Here is a 20489-nt window from a genome sequence, read left to right on the forward strand (position 1 = left end):
GAAAGTACCAGTGTGTTTCTTCATTGGTTGATGGAAGAAACATCTTACAAAAACTCTCCACATTATTGACTTTTTAAAATGTTTCTAGGAATCGTTCTAGATGAATGCTTATTAGCCTTTGTCAGTAAGTACTTTTGCAAAGTGTCGCTGTGGCGCAATCAGTTAGTGTGTAAGGCTATTAACCAAAAGGTTGGTGGTTCAATCCCACACAGGGACTTAATTGACCTTGTTATCAGATTTTGGTGATCTTTAAGTAGACAAGTCAAAATTTCAAACCCACTGTTATGGTGTAGGGTACCTGGCCTTCTCTGATGTAATCAGAGTTAGATTTGATTCAGTGATTTTAGAAAAACAGCTAGGAAGCACAATTTAGCAGTGGGTTGCAGAGAAAAAGAAATATGCTGGCAAAAAATCCAATTGAGTGATTAAACAGCTCTTCATTTTCTGGCTTTATTTTTATGCTAACAAATTTGTTCTCTGAAAAGTGTCCACAAAGCCAAGTCTCTGATTAACACCTTTGTAGGGATGGTTTTTCACCTATTACTAAATTAAACTTGCTTCATTGGAAAGGCAGCAAGATGCATCTTCATTTCAATGTCTACTGAAATAATACAGGTTGACACCAGGAAACATTAACGCCACTGCATCCTTGCTGCTTTCGCATGTAATAGTCTGTTTAATGTGAAAACAAGGTGATATCTAATTAGCACACAGGTAAGGAATTAAGAAAATCTTTATTTAAGGGTGAAGATGTTTCTCACAAAATCGTTGCCCCAATGCATCATTGAAATTCAAGCTGGAAAGATGATTTTAATATATCACTTGTACATTTTGCATTGCTCTTCTGGTGACAATGTAGTTTGTTTTTGTCAATTACCATTTTAATAATCGGGTAAAGAAAATTAATTGGATTTTTGAAAGAAAACAATACTGTCAATATACTATTAAAACAAATTAAAATGGTAAAAGTTATTGTACTTTAAGTAAAAATAAAAGAGCAAAAATATCAATCCCAGTTTTGGATTACTTTAATTAACAAAAAAAAATGCATATAGCAGAGGATAGTTTCAATCTGCCTACCTCTGGGTTATGGACCCAGCATGCTTCCATTACAGTACTCTGCTGCACATGTAAGTGCAAGAGGTCCTGAAGCACTCACTTATCATGGGAAAGTACCAATGTGTTTCTTCATTGGTTGATGGAAGAAACATCTTACAAAAACTCTCCACATTATTGACTTTTTAAAATGTTTCTAGGAGACGTTCTAGATGAATGCTTATTAGCCTTTGTCAGTATGTACTTCTGCAAAGTGTCGCTGAGGCGCAATCAGTTAGTGTGTATGGTTATTAACCAAAAGGTTGGTTGTTCAATCCCACCCAGGGACGTAATTGACCTTGTTATCAGATTTCGGTGATCTTTAAGTAGACAAGTCAAAATTTCAAACCCCCTGTTATGGTGTAGGGTACCTGGCCTTCTCTGATGTAATCAGAGTTAGATTTGATTCAGTGATTTTATAAAAACAGCTAGGAAGCACAATTTAGCAGTGGGTTGCAGAGAAAAAGAAATATGCTGGCAAAAAAATCCAATTGAGTGATTAAACAGCTCTTCATTTTCTGGCTTTATTTTTATGCTAACAAATTTGTTCTCTGAAAAGTGTCCACAAAGCCAAGTCTCTGATTAACACCTTTGTAGGGATGGTTTTTCACCTATTACTAAATTAAACTTGCTTCATTGGAAAGGCAGCAAGATGCATCCTCATTTCAATGTCTACTGAAATAATACAGGTTGACACCAGGAAACATTAACGCCACTGCATCCTTGCTGCTTTCGCATGTGGAAGTCTGTTTAATGTGAAAACAAGGTGATATCTAATTAGCACACAGGTAAGGAATTAAAAAAATCTTTATTTAAGGGTGAAGGTGTTTCTCACAAAATCGTTGCCCCAATGCATCATTGAAATTCAAGCTGGAAAGATGATTTTAATATATCACTTGTACATTTTGTATTGCTCTTCTGGTGACAATGTGTTTGTTTTTGTCAATTACCATTTTAATAATAGGGTAAAGAAAATTAAGTGGATTTTTGAAAGAAAACAATACTGTCAATATACTATTAAAACAAATTAAAATGGTAAAAGTTATTGTACTTTAAGTAAAAATAAAAGAGCAAAAATATCAATCCCAGTTTTGGATTACTTTAATTAACAAAAAAAAATGCATATAGCAGAGGATAGTTTCAATCTGCCTACCTCTGGGTTATGGGCCCAGCATGTTTCCATTGCAGTACTCTGCTGCACATGTAAGTGCAAGAGATCCTGAAGCACTCACTCATCATGGGAAAGTACCAATGTGTTTCTTCGTTGGTTGATGGAAGAAACATCTTACAAAAACTCTCCAGATTATTGACTTTTTAAAGTTTTTCTAGGAAACGTTCTAGATGAATGCTTATTAGCCTTTGTCAGTATGTACGTTTGCAAAGTGTCTCTGTGGCGCAATCGGTTAGTGTGTTTGGTTATTAATCAAAGGGTTGGTGGTTCAATCCCACCAGGGGATGTAATTGACCTTGTTATCAGATTTTGGTGATCTTTAAGTAGACAAGTCAAAATTTCAAACCCCCTTCTTATGGTGTAGGGTACCTGGCCTACTCTGATGTAATCAGAGTTAGATTTGAATCAGTGATTTTATAAAAAAACAGCTAGGAAGCACAATTTAGCAGTGGGTTGCAGAGAAAAAGAAATATGCTGGCAAAAAAATCCAATTGAGTGATTAAACAGCTCTTGGATGGTTTTTCACCTATTACTAAATTAAACTCGCTTCATTGGAAAGGCAGCAAGATGCATCCTCATTTCAATATCTACTGAAATAATACAGGTTGACACCAGGAAACATTAACGCCACTGCATCCTTGCTGCTTTGTCATGTGGAAGTCTGTTTAATGTGAAAACAAGGTGATATCTAATTAGCACACAGGTAAGGAATTAAGAAAATCTTTATTTAAGGGTGAAGATGTTTCTCACAAAATCGTTGCCCCAATGCATCATTGAAATTCAAGCTGGAAAGATGATTTTAATATATCACTTGTACATTTTGTATTGCTCTTCTGGTGACAATGTAGTTTGTTTTTGTCAATTACCATTTTAATAATCGGGTAAAGAAAATTAAGTGGATTTTTGAAAGAAAACAATACTGTCAATATACTAGTAAAACAAATTAAAATGGTAAAAGTTATTGTACTTTAAGTAAAAATAAAAGAGCAAAAATGTCAATCCCAGTTTTGGATTACTTTAATTAACAAAAAAAATGCATATAGCAGAGGATAGTTTCAATCTGCCTACCTCTGGGTTATGGACCCAGCATGCTTCCATTACAGTACTCTGCTGCACATGTAAGTGCAAGAGATCCTGAAGCACTCACTCATCATGGGAAAGTACCAATGTGTTTCTTCATTGGTTGATGGAAGAAACATCTTACAAAAACTCTCCACTTTATTGACTTTTTAAAATGTTTCTAGGAAACGTTCTAGATGAATGCTTATTAGCGTTTTTCAGTATATACTTTTGCAAAGTGTCGCTGTGGCGCAATCAGTTAGTGTGTAAGGCTATTAACCAAAAGGTTGGTGGTTCAATCCCACCGAGGGACGTAATTGACCTTGTTATCAGATTTTGGTGATCTTTATGTAGACAAGTCAAAATTTCAAACCCCCTCTTATGGTGTAGGGTACCTGGCCTTCTCTGATGTAATCAGAGTTAGATTTGATTCAGTGATTTTATAAAAACAGCTAGGAAGCACAATTTAGCAGTGGGTTGCAGAGAAAAAGAAATATGCTGGCAAAAAAATCCAATTGAGTGATTAAACAGCTCTTCATTTTCTGGCTTTATTTTTACGCTAACAAATTTGTTCTCTGAAAAGTGTCCACAAAGCCAAGTCTCTGATTAACACCTTTGTAGGGATGGTTTTTCACCTATTACTAAATTAAACTTGCTTCATTGGAAAGGCAGCAAGATGCATCCTCATTTCAATATCTACAGAAATAATACAGGTTGACACCAGGAAACATTAACGCCACTGCATCCTTGCTGCTTTCTCATGTGGAAGTTTGTTTAATGTGAAAACAAGGTGATATCTAATTAGCACACAGGTAAGGAATTAAGAAAATCTTTATTTAAGGGTGAAGATGTTTCTCACAAAATCGTTGCCCCAATGCATCATTGAAATTCAAGCTGGAAAGGTGATTTTAATATATCACTTGTACATTTTGTATTGCTCTTCTGGTGACAATGTAGTTTGTTTTTGTCAATTACCATTTTAATAATCGGGTAAAGAAAATTAATTGGATTTTTGAAAGAAAACAATACTGTCAATATACTATTAAAGCAAATTAAAATGGTAAAAGTTATTGTACTTTAAGTAAAAATAAAAGAGCAAAAATATCAATCCCAGTTTTGGATTACTTTAATTAACAAAAAAAAAATGCATATAGCAGAGGATAGTTTCAATCTGCCTACCTCTGGGTTATGGACCCAGCATGCTTCCATTACAGTACTCTGCTGCACATGTAAGTGCAAGAGATCCTGAAGCACTCACTCATCATGGGAAAGTACCAATGTGTTTCTTCATTGGTTGATGGAAGAAACATCTTACAAAAACTCTCCACTTTATTGACTTTTTAAAATGTTTCTAGGAAACGTTCTAGATGAATGCTTATTAGCGTTTTTCAGTATATGCTTTTGCAAAGTGTCGCTGTGCCGCAATCAGTTAGTGTGTAAGGCTATTAACCAAAAGGTTGGTGGTTCAATCCCACCCAGGGACGTAATTGACCTTGTTATCAGATTTTGGTGATCTTTATGTAGACAAGTCAAAATTTCAAACCCCCTCTTATGGTGTAGGGTACCTGGCCTTCTCTGATGTAATCAGAGTTAGATTTGATTCAGTGATTTTATAAAAACAGCTAGGAAGCACAATTTAGCAGTGGGTTGCAGAGAAAAAGAAATATGCTGGCAAAAAAATCCAATTGAGTGATTAAACAGCTCTTCATTTTCTGGCTTTATTTTTACGCTAACAAATTTGTTCTCTGAAAAGTGTCCACAAAGCCAAGTCTCTGATTAACACCTTTGTAGGGATGGTTTTTCACCTATTACTAAATTAAACTTGCTTCATTGGAAAGGCAGCAAGATGCATCCTCATTTCAATATCTACAGAAATAATACAGGTTGACACCAGGAAACATTAACGCCACTGCATCCTTGCTGCTTTCTCATGTGGAAGTTTGTTTAATGTGAAAACAAGGTGATATCTAATTAGCACACAGGTAAGGAATTAAGAAAATCTTTATTTAAGGGTGAAGATGTTTCTCACAAAATCGTTGCCCCAATGCATCATTGAAATTCAAGCTGGAAAGGTGATTTTAATATATCACTTGTACATTTTGTATTGCTCTTCTGGTGACAATGTAGTTTGTTTTTGTCAATTACCATTTTAATAATCGGGTAAAGAAAATTAATTGGATTTTTGAAAGAAAACAATACTGTCAATATACTATTAAAGCAAATTAAAATGGTAAAAGTTATTGTACTTTAAGTAAAAATAAAAGAGCAAAAATATCAATCCCAGTTTTGGATTACTTTAATTAACAAAAAAAAAATGCATATAGCAGAGGATAGTTTCAATCTGCCTACCTCTGGGTTATGGACCCAGCATGCTTCCATTACAGTACTCTGCTGCACATGTAAGTGCAAGAGGTCCTGAAGCACTCACTTATCATGGGAAAGTACCAATGTGTTTCTTCATTGGTTGATGGAAGAAACATCTTACAAAAACTCTCCAGATTATTGACTATTTAAAGTTTTTATAGGAAACGTTCTAGATGAATGCTTATTAGCCTTTGTCAGTATGTTCTTTTGCAAAGTGTCGCTGTGGCGCAATCAGTTAGTGTGTACGGCTATTAACCAAAAGGTTGGTGGTTCAATCCCACCCAGGGACGTAATTGACCTTGTTATCAGATTTTGTTGATCTTTAAGTAGACAAGTCAAAATTTCGAAAACCCCTGTTATGGTGTAGGGTACCTGGCCTTCTCTGATGTAATCAGAGTTAGATTTGATTCAGTGATTTTATAAAAACAGCTAGGAAGCACAATTTAGCAGTGGGTTGCAGAGAAAAAGAAATATGCTGGCAAAAAAATCCAATTGAGTGATTAAACAGCTCTTCATTTTCTGGCTTTATTTTTATGCTAACAAATTTGTTCTCTGAAAAGTGTCCACAAAGCCAAGTATCTGATTAACATCTTTGTAGGGATGGTTTTTCACCTATTACTAAATTAAACTTGCTTCATTGGAAAGGCAGCAAGATGCATCCTCATTTCAATATCTACTGAAATAATACAGGTTGACACCAGGAAACATTAACGCCACTGCATCCTTGCTGCTTTCTCATGTAGAAGTCTGTTTAATGTGAAAACAAGGTGATATCTAATTAGCACACAGGTAAGGAATTAAGAAAATCTTTATTTAAGGGTGAAGATGTTTCTCACAAAATCGTTGCCCCAATGCATCATTGAAATTCAAGCTGGAAAGATGATTTTAATATATCACTTGTACATTTTGTATTGCTCTTCTGGTGACAATGTAGTTTGCTTTTGTCAATTACCATTTTAATAATCGGGTAAAGAAAATTAATTGGATTTTTGAAAGAAAACAATACTGTCAATATACTATTAAAACAAATTAAAATGGTAAAAGTTATTGTACTTTAAGTAAAAATAAAAGAGCAAAAATATCAATCCCAGTTTTGGATTACTTTAATGAACAAAAAAAAATGCATATAGCAGAGGATAGTTTCAATCTGCCTACCTCTGGGTTATGGACCCAGCATGCTTCCATTACAGTACTCTGCTGCACATGTAAGTGCCAGAGATCCCGAAGCACTCACTCATCATGGGAAAGTACCAGTGTGTTTCTTCATTGGTTGATGGAAGAAACATCTTACAAAAACTCTCCACATTATTGACTTTTTAAAATGTTTCTAGGAATCGTTCTAGATGAATGCTTATTAGCCTTTGTCAGTAAGGACTTTTGCAAAGTGTCGCTGTGGCGCAATCAGTTAGTGTGTAAGGCTATTAACCAAAAGGTTGGTGGTTCAATCCCACCCAGGGACTTAATGGACCTTGTTATCAGATTTTGGTGATCTTTAAGTAGACAAGTCAACATTTCAAACCCCCTGTTATGGTGTAGGGTACCTGGCCTTCTCTGATGTAATCAGAGTTAGATTTGATTAAGTGATTTTATAAAAACAGCTAGGAAGCACAATTTAGCAGTGGGTTGCAGAGAAAAAGAAATATGCTGGCAACAAAATCCAATTGAGTGATTAAACAGCTCTTCATTTTCTGGCTTTATTTTTATGCTAACAAATTTGTTCTCTGAAAAGTGTCCACAAAGCCAAGTCTCTGATTAACACCTTTGTAGGGATGGTTTTTCACCTATTACTATATTAAACTTGCTTCATTGGAAAGGCAGCAAGATGCATCTTCATTTCAATGTCTACTGTAATAATACAGGTTGACACCAGGAAACATTAACGCCACTGCATCCTTGCTGCTTTCGCATGTAATAGTCTGTTTAATGTGAAAACAAGGTGATATCTAATTAGCACACAGGTAAGGAATTAAGAAAATCTTTATTTAAGGGTGAAGATGTTTCTCACAAAATCGTTGCCCCAATGCATCATTGAAATTCAAGCTGGAAAGATGATTTTAATATATCACTTGTACATTTTGTATTGCTCTTCTGGTGACAATGTAGTTTGTTTTTGTCAATTACCATTTTAATAATCGGGTAAAGAAAATTAATTGGATTTTTGAAAGAAAACAATACTGTCAATATACTATTAAAACAAATTAAAATGGTAAAAGTTATTGTACTTTAAGTAAAAATAAAAGAGCAAAAATATCAATCCCAGTTTTGGATTACTTTAATTAACAAAAAAAAATGCATATAGCAGAGGATAGTTTCAATCTGCCTACCTCTGGGTTATGGACCCAGCATGCTTCCATTACAGTACTCTGCTGCACATGTAAGTGCAAGAGATCCTGAAGCACTCACTCATCATGGGAAAGTACCAATGTGTTTCTTCATTGGTTGATGGAAGAAACATCTTACAAAAACTCTCCACATTATTGACTTTTTAAAATGTTTCTAGGAATCGTTCTAGATGAATGCTTATTAGCCTTTGTCAGTAAGTACTTCTGCAAAGTGTCGCTGTGGCGCAATCAGTTAGTGTGTAAGGCTATTAACCAAAAGGTTGGTGGTTCAATCCCACCCAGGGACTTAATTGACCTTGTTATCAGATTTTGGTGATCTTTAAGTAGACAAGTCAAAATTTCAAACCCCCTGTTATGGTGTAGGGTACCTGGCCTTCTCTGATGTAATCAGAGTTAGATTTGATTCAGTGATTTTATAAAAACAGCTAGGAAGCACAATTTAGCAGTGGGTTGCAGAGAAAAAGAAATATGCTGGTAAAAAAATCCAATTGAGTGATTAAACAGCTCTTCATTTTCTGGCTTTATTTTTATGCTAACAAATTTGTTCTCTGAAAAGTGTCCACAAAGCCAAGTCTCTGATTAACACCTTTGTAGGGATGGTTTTTCACCTATTACTAAATTAAACTTGCTTCATTGGAAAGGCAGCAAGATGCATCTTCATTTCAATGTCTACTGAAATAATACAGGTTGACACCAGGAAACATTAACGCCACTGCATCCTTGCTGCTTTCTCATGTGGAAATCTGTTTAATGTGAAAACAAGGTGATATCTAATTAGCACACAGGTAAGGAATTAAGAAAATCTTTATTTAAGGGTGAAGATGTTTCTCACAAAATCGTTGCCCCAATGCATCATTGAAATTCAAGCTGGAAAGATGATTTTAATATATCACTTGTACATTTTGTATTGCTCTTCTGGTGACAATGTAGTTTGCTTTTGTCAATTACCATTTTAATAATCGGGTAAAGAAAATTAATTGGATTTTTGAAAGAAAACAATACTGTCAATATACTATTAAAGCAAATTAAAATGGTAAAAGTTATTGTACTTTAAGTAAAAATAAAAGAGCAAAAATATCAATCCCAGTTTTGGATTACTTTAATTAACAAAAAAAAAATGCATATAGCAGAGGATAGTTTCAATCTGCCTACCTCTGGGTTATGGACCCAGCATGCTTCCCGTACAGTACTCTGCTGCACATGTAAGTGCAAGAGGTCCTGAAGCACTCACTTATCATGGGAAAGTACCAATGTGTTTCTTCATTGGTTGATGGAAGAAACATCTCACAAAAACTCTCCAGATTATTGACTATTTAAAGTTTTTATAGGAAACGTTCTAGATGAATGCTTATTAGCCTTTGTCAGTATGTTCTTTTGCAAAGTGTCGCTGTGGCGCAATCAGTTAGTGTGTACGGCTATTAACCAAAAGGTTGGTGGTTCAATCCCACCCAGGGACGTAATTGACTTTGTTATCAGATTTTGTTGATCTTTAAGTAGACAAGTCAAAATTTCGAAAACCCCTGTTATGGTGTAGGGTACCTGGCCTTCTCTGATGTAATCAGAGTTAGATTTGATTCAGTGATTTTATAAAAACAGCTAGGAAGCACAATTTAGCAGTGGGTTGCAGAGAAAAAGAAATATGCTGGCAAAAAAATCCAATTGAGTGATTAAACAGCTCTTCATTTTCTGGCTTTATTTTTATGCTAACAAATTTGTTCTCTGAAAAGTGTCCACAAAGCCAAGTATCTGATTAACATCTTTGTAGGGATGGTTTTTCACCTATTACTAAATTAAACTTGCTTCATTGGAAAGGCAGCAAGATGCATCCTCATTTCAATATCTACTGAAATAATACAGGTTGACACCAGGAAACATTAACGCCACTGCATCCTTGCTGCTTTCTCATGTAGAAGTCTGTTTAATGTGAAAACAAGGTGATATCTAATTAGCACACAGGTAAGGAATTAAGAAAATCTTTATTTAAGGGTGAAGATGTTTCTCACAAAATCGTTGCCCCAATGCATCATTGAAATTCAAGCTGGAAAGATGATTTTAATATATCACTTGTACATTTTGTATTGCTCTTCTGGTGACAATGTAGTTTGCTTTTGTCAATTACCATTTTAATAATCGGGTAAAGAAAATTAATTGGATTTTTGAAAGAAAACAATACTGTCAATATACTATTAAAACAAATTAAAATGGTAAAAGTTATTGTACTTTAAGTAAAAATAAAAGAGCAAAAATATCAATCCCAGTTTTGGATTACTTTAATGAACAAAAAAAATGCATATAGCAGAGGATAGTTTCAATCTGCCTACCTCTGGGTTATGGACCCAGCATGCTTCCATTACAGTACTCTGCTGCACATGTAAGTGCCAGAGATCCCGAAGCACTCACTCATCATGGGAAAGTACCAGTGTGTTTCTTCATTGGTTGATGGAAGAAACATCTTACAAAAACTCTCCACATTATTGACTTTTTAAAATGTTTCTAGGAATCGTTCTAGATGAATGCTTATTAGCCTTTGTCAGTAAGGACTTTTGCAAAGTGTCGCTGTGGCGCAATCAGTTAGTGTGTAAGGCTATTAACCAAAAGGTTGGTGGTTCAATCCCACCCAGGGACTTAATGGACCTTGTTATCAGATTTTGGTGATCTTTAAGTAGACAAGTCAACATTTCAAACCCCCTGTTATGGTGTAGGGTACCTGGCCTTCTCTGATGTAATCAGAGTTAGATTTGATTAAGTGATTTTATAAAAACAGCTAGGAAGCACAATTTAGCAGTGGGTTGCAGAGAAAAAGAAATATGCTGGCAAAAAAATCCAATTGAGTGATTAAACAGCTCTTCATTTTCTGGTTTTATTTTTATGCTAACAAATTTGTTCTCTGAAAAGTGTCCACAAAGCCAAGTCTCTGATTAACACCTTTGTAGGGATGGTTTTTCACCTATTACTATATTAAACTTGCTTCATTGGAAAGGCAGCAAGATGCATCTTCATTTCAATGTCTACTGTAATAATACAGGTTGACACCAGGAAACATTAATGCCACTGCATCCTTGCTGCTTTCGCATGTAATAGTCTGTTTAATGTGAAAAAAAGGTGATATCTAATTAGCACACAGGTAAGGAATTAAGAAAATCTTTATTTAAGGGTGAAGATGTTTCTCACAAAATCGTTGCCCCAATGCATCATTGAAATTCAAGCTGGAAAGATGATTTTAATATATCACTTGTACATTTTGTATTGCTCTTCTGGTGACAATGTAGTTTGTTTTTGTCAATTACCATTTTAATAATCGGGTAAAGAAAATTAATTGGATTTTTGAAAGAAAACAATACTGTCAATATACTATTAAAACAAATTAAAATGGTAAAAGTTATTGTACTTTAAGTAAAAATAAAAGAGCAAAAATATCAATCCCAGTTTTGGATTACTTTAATTAACAAAAAAAAATGCATATAGCAGAGGATAGTTTCAATCTGCCTACCTCTGGGTTATGGACCCAGCATGCTTCCATTACAGTACTCTGCTGCACATGTAAGTGCAAGAGGTCCTGAAGCACTCACTCATCATGGGAAAGTACCAATGTGTTTCTTCATTGGTTGATGGAAGAAACATCTTACAAAAACTCTCCACATTATTGACTTTTTAAAATGTTTCTAGGAATCGTTCTAGATGAAGGCTTATTAGCCTTTGTCAGTAAGTACTTCTGCAAAGTGTCGCTGTGGCGCAAACAGTTAGTGTGTAAGGCTGTTAACCAAAAGGTTGGTGGTTCAATCCCACCCAGGGACTTAATTGACCTTGTTATCAGATTTTGGTGATCTTTAAGTAGACAAGTCAAAATTTCAAACCCCCTGTTATGGTGTAGGGTACCTGGCCTTCTCTGATGTAATCAGAGTTAGATTTGATTCAGTGATTTTATAAAAACAGCTAGGAAGCACAATTTAGCAGTGGGTTGCAGAGAAAAAGAAATATGCTGGTAAAAAAATCCAATTGAGTGATTAAACAGCTCTTCATTTTCTGGCTTTATTTTTATGCTAACAAATTTGTTCTCTGAAAAGTGTCCACAAAGCCAAGTCTCTGATTAACACCTTTGTAGGGATGGTTTTTCACCTATTACTAAATTAAACTTGCTTCATTGGAAAGGCAGCAAGATGCATCTTCATTTCAATGTCTACTGAAATAATACAGGTTGACACCAGGAAACATTAACGCCACTGCATCCTTGCTGCTTTCTCATGTGGAAATCTGTTTAATGTGAAAACAAGGTGATATCTAATTAGCACACAGGTAAGGAATTAAGAAAATCTTTATTTAAGGGTGAAGATGTTTCTCACAAAATCGTTGCCCCAATGCATCATTGAAATTCAAGCTGGAAAGATGATTTTAATATATCACTTGTACATTTTGTATTGCTCTTCTGGTGACAATGTAGTTTGCTTTTGTCAATTACCATTTTAATAATCGGGTAAAGAAAATTAATTGGATTTTTGAAAGAAAACAATACTGTCAATATACTATTAAAACAAATTAAAATGGTAAAAGTTATTGTACTTTAAGTAAAAATAAAAGAGCAAAAATATCAATCCCAGTTTTGGATTACTTTAATTAACAAAAAAAAATGCATATAGCAGAGGATAGTTTCAATCTGCCTACCTCTGGGTTATGGACCCAGCATGCTTCCATTACAGTACTCTGCTGCACATGTAAGTGCAAGAGGTCCTGAAGCACTCACTTATCATGGGAAAGTACCAATGTGTTTCTTCATTGGTTGATGGAAGAAACATCTTACAAAAACTCTCCACATTATTGACTTTTTAAAATGTTTCTAGGAAACGTTCTAGATGAATGCTTATTAGCCTTTGTCAGTATGTACTTTTGCAAAGTGTCGCTGTGGCGCAATCAGTTAGTGTGTATGGTTATTAACCAAAAGGTTGGTTGTTCAATCCCACCCAGGGACGTAATTGACCTTGTTATCAGATTTCGGTGATCTTTAAGTAGACAAGTCAAAATTTCAAACCCCCTGTTATGGTGTAGGGTACCTGGCCTTCTCTGATGTAATCAGAGTTAGATTTGATTCAGTGATTTTATAAAAACAGCTAGGAAGCACAATTTAGCAGTGGGTTGCAGAGAAAAAGAAATATGCTGGCAAAAAAATCCAATTGAGTGATTAAACAGCTCTTCATTTTCTGGCTTTATTTTTATGCTAACAAATTTGTTCTCTGAAAAGTGTCCACAAAGCCAAGTCTCTGATTAACACCTTTGTAGGGATGGTTTTTCACCTATTACTAAATTAAACTTGCTTCATTGGAAAGGCAGCAAGATGCATCCTCATTTCAATGTCTACTGAAATAATACAGGTTGACACCAGGAAACATTAACGCCACTGCATCCTTGCTGCTTTCGCATGTGGAAGTCTGTTTAATGTGAAAACAAGGTGATATCTAATTAGCACACAGGTAAGGAATTAAAAAAATATTTATTTAAGGGTGAAGGTGTTTCTCACAAAATCGTTGCCCCAATGCATCATTGAAATTCAAGCTGGAAAGATGATTTTAATATATCACTTGTACATTTTGTATTGCTCTTCTGGTGACAATGTAGTTTGTTTTTGTCAATTACCATTTTAATAATAGGGTAAAGAAAATTAAGTGGATTTTTGAAAGAAAACAATACTGTCAATATACTATTAAAACAAATTAAAATGGTAAAAGTTATTGTACTTTAAGTAAAAATAAAAGAGCAAAAATATCAATCCCAGTTTTGGATTACTTTAACAAAAAAAATGCATATAGCAGAGGATAGTTTCAATCTGCCTACCTCTGGGTTATGGGCCCAGCATGTTTCCATTGCAGTACTCTGCTGCACATGTAAGTGCAAGAGATCCTGAAGCACTCACTCATCATGGGAAAGTACCAATGTGTTTCTTCGTTGGTTGATGGAAGAAACATCTTACAAAAACTCTCCAGATTATTGACTTTTTAAAGTTTTTCTAGGAAACGTTCTAGATGAATGCTTATTAGCCTTTGTCAGTATGTGTGTTTGCAAAGTGTCTCTGTGGCGCAATCGGTTAGTGTGTTTGGTTATTAATCAAAGGGTTGGTGGTTCAATCCCACCCGGGGATGTAATTGACCTTGTTATCAGATTTTGGTGATCTTTAAGTAGACAAGTCAAAATTTCAAACCCCCTTCTTATGGTGTAGGGTACCTGGCCTACTCTGATGTAATCAGAGTTAGATTTGAATCAGTGATTTTATAAAAAAACAGCTAGGAAGCACAATTTAGCAATGGGTTGCAGAGAAAAAGAAATATGCTGGCAGAAAAATCCAATTGAGTGATTAAACAGCTCTTCATTTTCTGGCTTTATTTTTAAGCTAACTAATTTGTTCTCTGAAAAGTGTCCACAAAGCCAAGTATCTGATTAACATATTTGTAGGGATGGTTTTTCACCTATTACTAAATTAAACTTGCTTCATTGGAAAGGCAGCAAGATGCATCCTCATTTCAATATCTACTGAAATAATACAGGTTGACACCAGGAAACATTAACGCCACTGCATCCTTGCTGCTTTCTCATGTGGAAGTCTGTTTAATGTGAAAACAAGGTGATATCTAATTAGCACACAGGTAAGGAATTAAGAAAATCTTTATTTAAGGGTGAAGATGTTTCTCACAAAATCGTTGCCCCAATGCATCATTGAAATTCAAGCTGGAAAGATGATTTTAATATATCACTTGTACATTTTGTATTGCTCTTCTGGTGACAATGTAGTTTGTTTTTGTCAATTACCATTTTAATAATAGGGTAAAGAAAATTAAGTGGATTTTTGAAAGAAAACAATACTGTCAATATACTATTAAAACAAATTAAAATGGTAAAAGTTATTGTACTTTAAGTAAAAATAAAAGCTAAAATATCAATCCCAGTTTTGGATTACTTTAATGAACAAAAAAAAAATGCATATAGCAAAGGATAGTTTCAATCTGCCTACCTCTGGGTTATGGGCCCAGCATGCTTCCATTGCAGTACTCTGCTGCACATGTAAGTGCAAGAGATCCTGAAGCACTCACTCATCATGCGAAAGTGCCAATGTGTTTCTTCATTGGTTGCTGGAAGAAACATCTTACAAAAACTCTCCAGATTATTGACTTTTTAAAGCTTTTATAGGAAACGTTCTAGATGAATGCTTATTAGCCTTTGTCAGTATGTAATTTTGCAAAGTGTCGCTGTGGCGCAATCAGTTAGTGTGTACGGCTATTAACCAAAAGGTTGGTGGTTCAATCCCACCCAGGGACGTAATTGACCTTGTTATCAGATTTTGTTGATCTTTAAGTAGACAAGTCAAAATTTCGAAAACCCCTGTTATGGCGTAGGGTACCTGGCCTTCTCTGATGTAATCAGAGTTAGATTTGATTCAGTGATTTTATAAAAACAGCTAGGAAGCACAATTTAGCAGTTGGTTGCAGAGAAAAAGAAATATGCTGGCAAAAAAATCCAATTGAGTGATTAAACAGCTCTTGGATGGTTTTTCACCTATTACTAAATTAAACTCGCTTCATTGGAAAGGCAGCAAGATGCATCCTCATTTCAATATCTACAGAAATAATACAGGTTGACACCAGGAAACATTAACGCCACTGCATCCTTGCTGCTTTCTCATGTGGAAGTCTGTTTAATGTGAAAACAAGGTGATATCTAATTAGCACACAGGTAAGGAATTAAGAAAATCTTTATTTAAGGGTGAAGATGTTTCTCACAAAATCGTTGCCCCAATGCATCATTGAAATTCAAGCTGGAAAGATGATTTAAATATATCACTTGTACATTTTGTATTGCTCTTCTGGTGACAATGTAGTTTGTTTTTGTCAATTACCATTTTAATAATCGGGTAAAGAAAATTAAGTGGATTTTTGAAAGAAAACAATACTGTCAATATACTAGTAAAACAAATTAAAATGGTAAAAGTTATTGTACTTTAAGTAAAAATAAAAGAGCAAAAATTTCAATCCCAGTTTTGGATTACTTTAATTAACAAAAAAAAATGCATATAGCAGAGGATAGTTTCAATCTGCCTACCTCTGGGTTATGGACCCAGCATGCTTCCATTACAGTACTCTGCTGCACATGTAAGTGCAAGAGATCCTGAAGCACTCACTCATCATGGGAAAGTACCAATGTGTTTCTTCATTGGTTGATGGAAGAAACATCTTACAAAAACTCTCCACTTTATTGACTTTTTAAAATGTTTCTAGGAAACGTTCTAGATGAATGCTTATTAGCGTTTTTCAGTACATGCTTTTGCAAAGTGTCGCTGTGGTGCAATCAGTTAGTGTGTAAGGCTATTAACCAAAAGGTTGGTGGTTCAATCCCACCTAGGGACGTAATTGACCTTGTTATCAGATTTTGGTGATCTTTATGTAGACAAGTCAAAATTTCAAACCCCCTCTTATGGTGTAGGGTACCTGGCCTTCTCTGATGTAATCAGAGTTAGATTTGATTCAGTGATTTTATAAAAACAGCTAGGAAGCACAATTTAGCAGTGGGTTGCAGAGAAAAAGAAATATGCTGGCAAAAAAATCCAATTGAGTGATTAAACAGCTCTTCATTTTCTGGCTTTATTTTTATGCTAACAAATTTGTTCTCTGAAAAGTGTCCACAAAGCCAAGTCTCTGATTAACACCTTTGTAGGGATGGTTTTTCACCTATTACTAACTTAAACTTGCTTCATTGGAAAGGCAGCAAGATGCATCCTCATTTCAATATCTACAGAAATAATACAGGTTGACACCAGGAAACATTAACGCCACTGCATCCTTGCTGCTTTCTCATGTGGAAGTCTGTTTAATGTGAAAACAAGGTGATATCTAATTAGCACACAGGTAAGGAATTAAGAAAATCTTTATTTAAGGGTGAAGATGTTTCTCACAAAATCGTTGCCCCAATGCATCATTGAAATTCAAGCTGGAAAGATGATTTTAATATATCACTTGTACATTTTGTATTGCTCTTCTGGTGACAATGTAGTTTGCTTTTGTCAATTACCATTTTAATAATCGGGTAAAGAAAATTAATTGGATTTTTGAAAGAAAACAATACTGTCAATATACTATTAAAGCAAATTAAAATGGTAAAAGTTATTGTACTTTAAGTAAAAATAAAAGAGCAAAAATATCAATCCCAGTTTTGGATTACTTTAATTAACAAAAAAAAATGCATATAGCAGAGGATAGTTTCAATCTGCCTACCTCTGGGTTATGGACCCAGCATGCTTCCATTACAGTACTCTGCTGCACATGTAAGTGCAAGAGGTCCTGAAGCACTCACTTATCATGGGAAAGTACCAATGTGTTTCTTCATTGGTTGATGGAAGAAACATCTTACAAAAACTCTCCAGATTATTGACTATTTAAAGTTTTTATAGGAAACGTTCTAGATGAATGCTTATTAGCCTTTGTCAGTATGTACTTTTGCAAAGTGTCACTGTGGCGCAATCAGTTAGTGTGTACGGCTATTAACCAAAAGGTTGGTGGTTCAATCCCACCCAGGGACGTAATTGACCTTGTTATCAGATTTTGTTGATCTTTAAGTAGACAAGTCAAAATTTCGAAAACCCCTGTTATGGTGTAGGGTACCTGGCCTTCTCTGATGTAATCAGAGTTAGATTTGATTCAGTGATTTTATAAAAACAGCTAGGAAGCACAATTTAGCAGTGGGTTGCAGAGAAAAAGAAATATGCTGGCAAAAAAATCCAATTGAGTGATTAAACAGCTCTTCATTTTCTGGCTTTATTTTTATGCTAACAAATTTGTTCTCTGAAAAGTGTCCACAAAGCCAAGTATCTGATTAACATCTTTGTAGGGATGGTTTTTCACCTATTACTAAATTAAACTTGCTTCATTGGAAAGGCAGCAAGATGCATCCTCATTTCAATATCTACTGAAATAATACAGGTTGACACCAGGAAACATTAACGCCACTGCATCCTTGCTGCTTTCTCATGTAGAAGTCTGTTTAATGTGAAAACAAGGTGATATCTAATTAGCACACAGGTAAGGAATTAAGAAAATCTTTATTTAAGGGTGAAGATGTTTCTCACAAAATCGTTGCCCCAATGCATCATTGAAATTCAAGCTGGAAAGATGATTTTAATATATCACTTGTACATTTTGTATTGCTCTTCTGGTGACAATGTAGTTTGCTTTTGTCAATTACCATTTTAATAATCGGGTAAAGAAAATTAATTGGATTTTTGAAAGAAAACAATACTGTCAATATACTATTAAAACAAATTAAAATGGTAAAAGTTATTGTACTTTAAGTAAAAATAAAAGAGCAAAAATATCAATCCCAGTTTTGGATTACTTTAATTAACAAAAAAAAATGCATATAGCAGAGGATAGTTTCAATCTGCCTACCTCTGGGTTATGGACCCAGCATGCTTCCATTACAGTACTCTGCTGCACATGTAAGTGCAAGAGATCCTGAAGCACTCACTCATCATGGGAAAGTACCAATGTGTTTCTTCATTGGTTGATGGAAGAAACATCTTACAAAAACTCTCCACTTTATTGACTTTTTAAAATGTTTCTAGGAAACGTTCTAGATGAATGCTTATTAGCGTTTTTCAGTACATGCTTTTGCAAAGTGTCGCTGTGGTGCAATCAGTTAGTGTGTAAGGCTATTAACCAAAAGGTTGGTGGTTCAATCCCACCTAGGGACGTAATTGACCTTGTTATCAGATTTTGGTGATCTTTATGTAGACAAGTCAAAATTTCAAACCCCCTCTTATGGTGTAGGGTACCTGGCCTTCTCTGATGTAATCAGAGTTAGATTTGATTCAGTGATTTTATAAAAACAGCTAGGAAGCACAATTTAGCAGTGGGTTGCAGAGAAAAAGAAATATGCTGGCAAAAAAATCCAATTGAGTGATTAAACAGCTCTTCATTTTCTGGCTTTATTTTTATGCTAACAAATTTGTTCTCTGAAAAGTGTCCACAAAGCCAAGTCTCTGATTAACACCTTTGTAGGGATGGTTTTTCACCTATTACTAAATTAAACTTGCTTCATTGGAAAGGCAGCAAGATGCATCTTCATTTCAATGTCTACTGTAATAATACAGGTTGACACCAGGAAACATTAACGCCACTGCATCCTTGCTGCTTTCGCATGTAATAGTCTGTTTAATGTGAAAACAAGGTGATATCTAATTAGCACACAGGTAAGGAATTAAGAAAATCTTTATTTAAGGGTGAAGATGTTTCTCACAAAATCGTTGCCCCAATGCATCATTGAAATTCAAGCTGGAAAGATTATTTTAATATATCACTTGTACATTTTGTATTGCTCTTCTGGTGACAATGTAGTTTGTTTTTGTCAATTACCATTTTAATAATCGGGTAAAGAAAATTAATTGGATTTTTGAAAGAAAACAATACTGTCAATATACTATTAAAACAAATTAAAATGGTAAAAGTTATTGTACTTTAAGTAAAAATAAAAGAGCAAAAATATCAATCCCAGTTTTGGATTACTTTAATTAACAAAAAAAAATGCATATAGCAGAGGATAGTTTCAATCTGCCTACCTTTGGGTTATGGACCCAGCATGCTTCCATTACAGTACTCTGCTGCACATGTAAGTGCAAGAGATCCTGAAGCACTCACTCATCATGGGAAAGTACCAATGTGTTTCTTCATTGGTTGATGGAAGAAACATCTTACAAAAACTCTCCACAGTATTGACTTTTTAAAATGTTTCTAGGAATCGTTCTAGATGAATGCTTATTAGCCTTTGTCAGTAAGTACTTCTGCAAAGTGTCGCTGTGGCGCAATCAGTTAGTGTGTAAGGCTATTAACCAAAAGGTTGGTGGTTCAATCCCACCCAGGGACTTAATTGACCTTGTTATCAGATTTTGGTGATCTTTAAGTAGACAAGTCAAAATTTCAAACCCCCTGTTATGGTGTAGGGTACCTGGCCTTCTCTGATGTAATCAGAGTTAGATTTGATTCAGTGATTTTATAAAAACAGCTAGGAAGCACAATTTAGCAGTGGGTTGCAGAGAAAAAGAAATATGCTGGCAAAAAAATCCAATTGAGTGATTAAACAGCTCTTCATTTTCTGGCTTTATTTTTATGCTAACAAATTTGTTCTCTGAAAAGTGTCCACAAAGCCAAGTCTCTGATTAACACCTTTGTAGGGATGGTTTTTCACCTATTACTATATTAAACTTGCTTCATTGGAAAGGCAGCAAGATGCATCTTCATTTCAATGTCTACTGTAATAATACAGGTTGACACCAGGAAACATTAACGCCACTGCATCCTTGCTGCTTTCGCATGTAATAGTCTGTTTAATGTGAAAACAAGGTGATATCTAATTAGCACACAGGTAAGGAATTAAGAAAATCTTTATTTAAGGGTGAAGATGTTTCTCACAAAATCGTTGCCCCAATGCAT

Source organism: Pseudophryne corroboree, unplaced genomic scaffold (genome assembly GCF_028390025.1).
Source record: "Pseudophryne corroboree isolate aPseCor3 unplaced genomic scaffold, aPseCor3.hap2 scaffold_449, whole genome shotgun sequence".
Lineage (NCBI taxonomy): Eukaryota > Metazoa > Chordata > Amphibia > Anura > Myobatrachidae > Pseudophryne > Pseudophryne corroboree.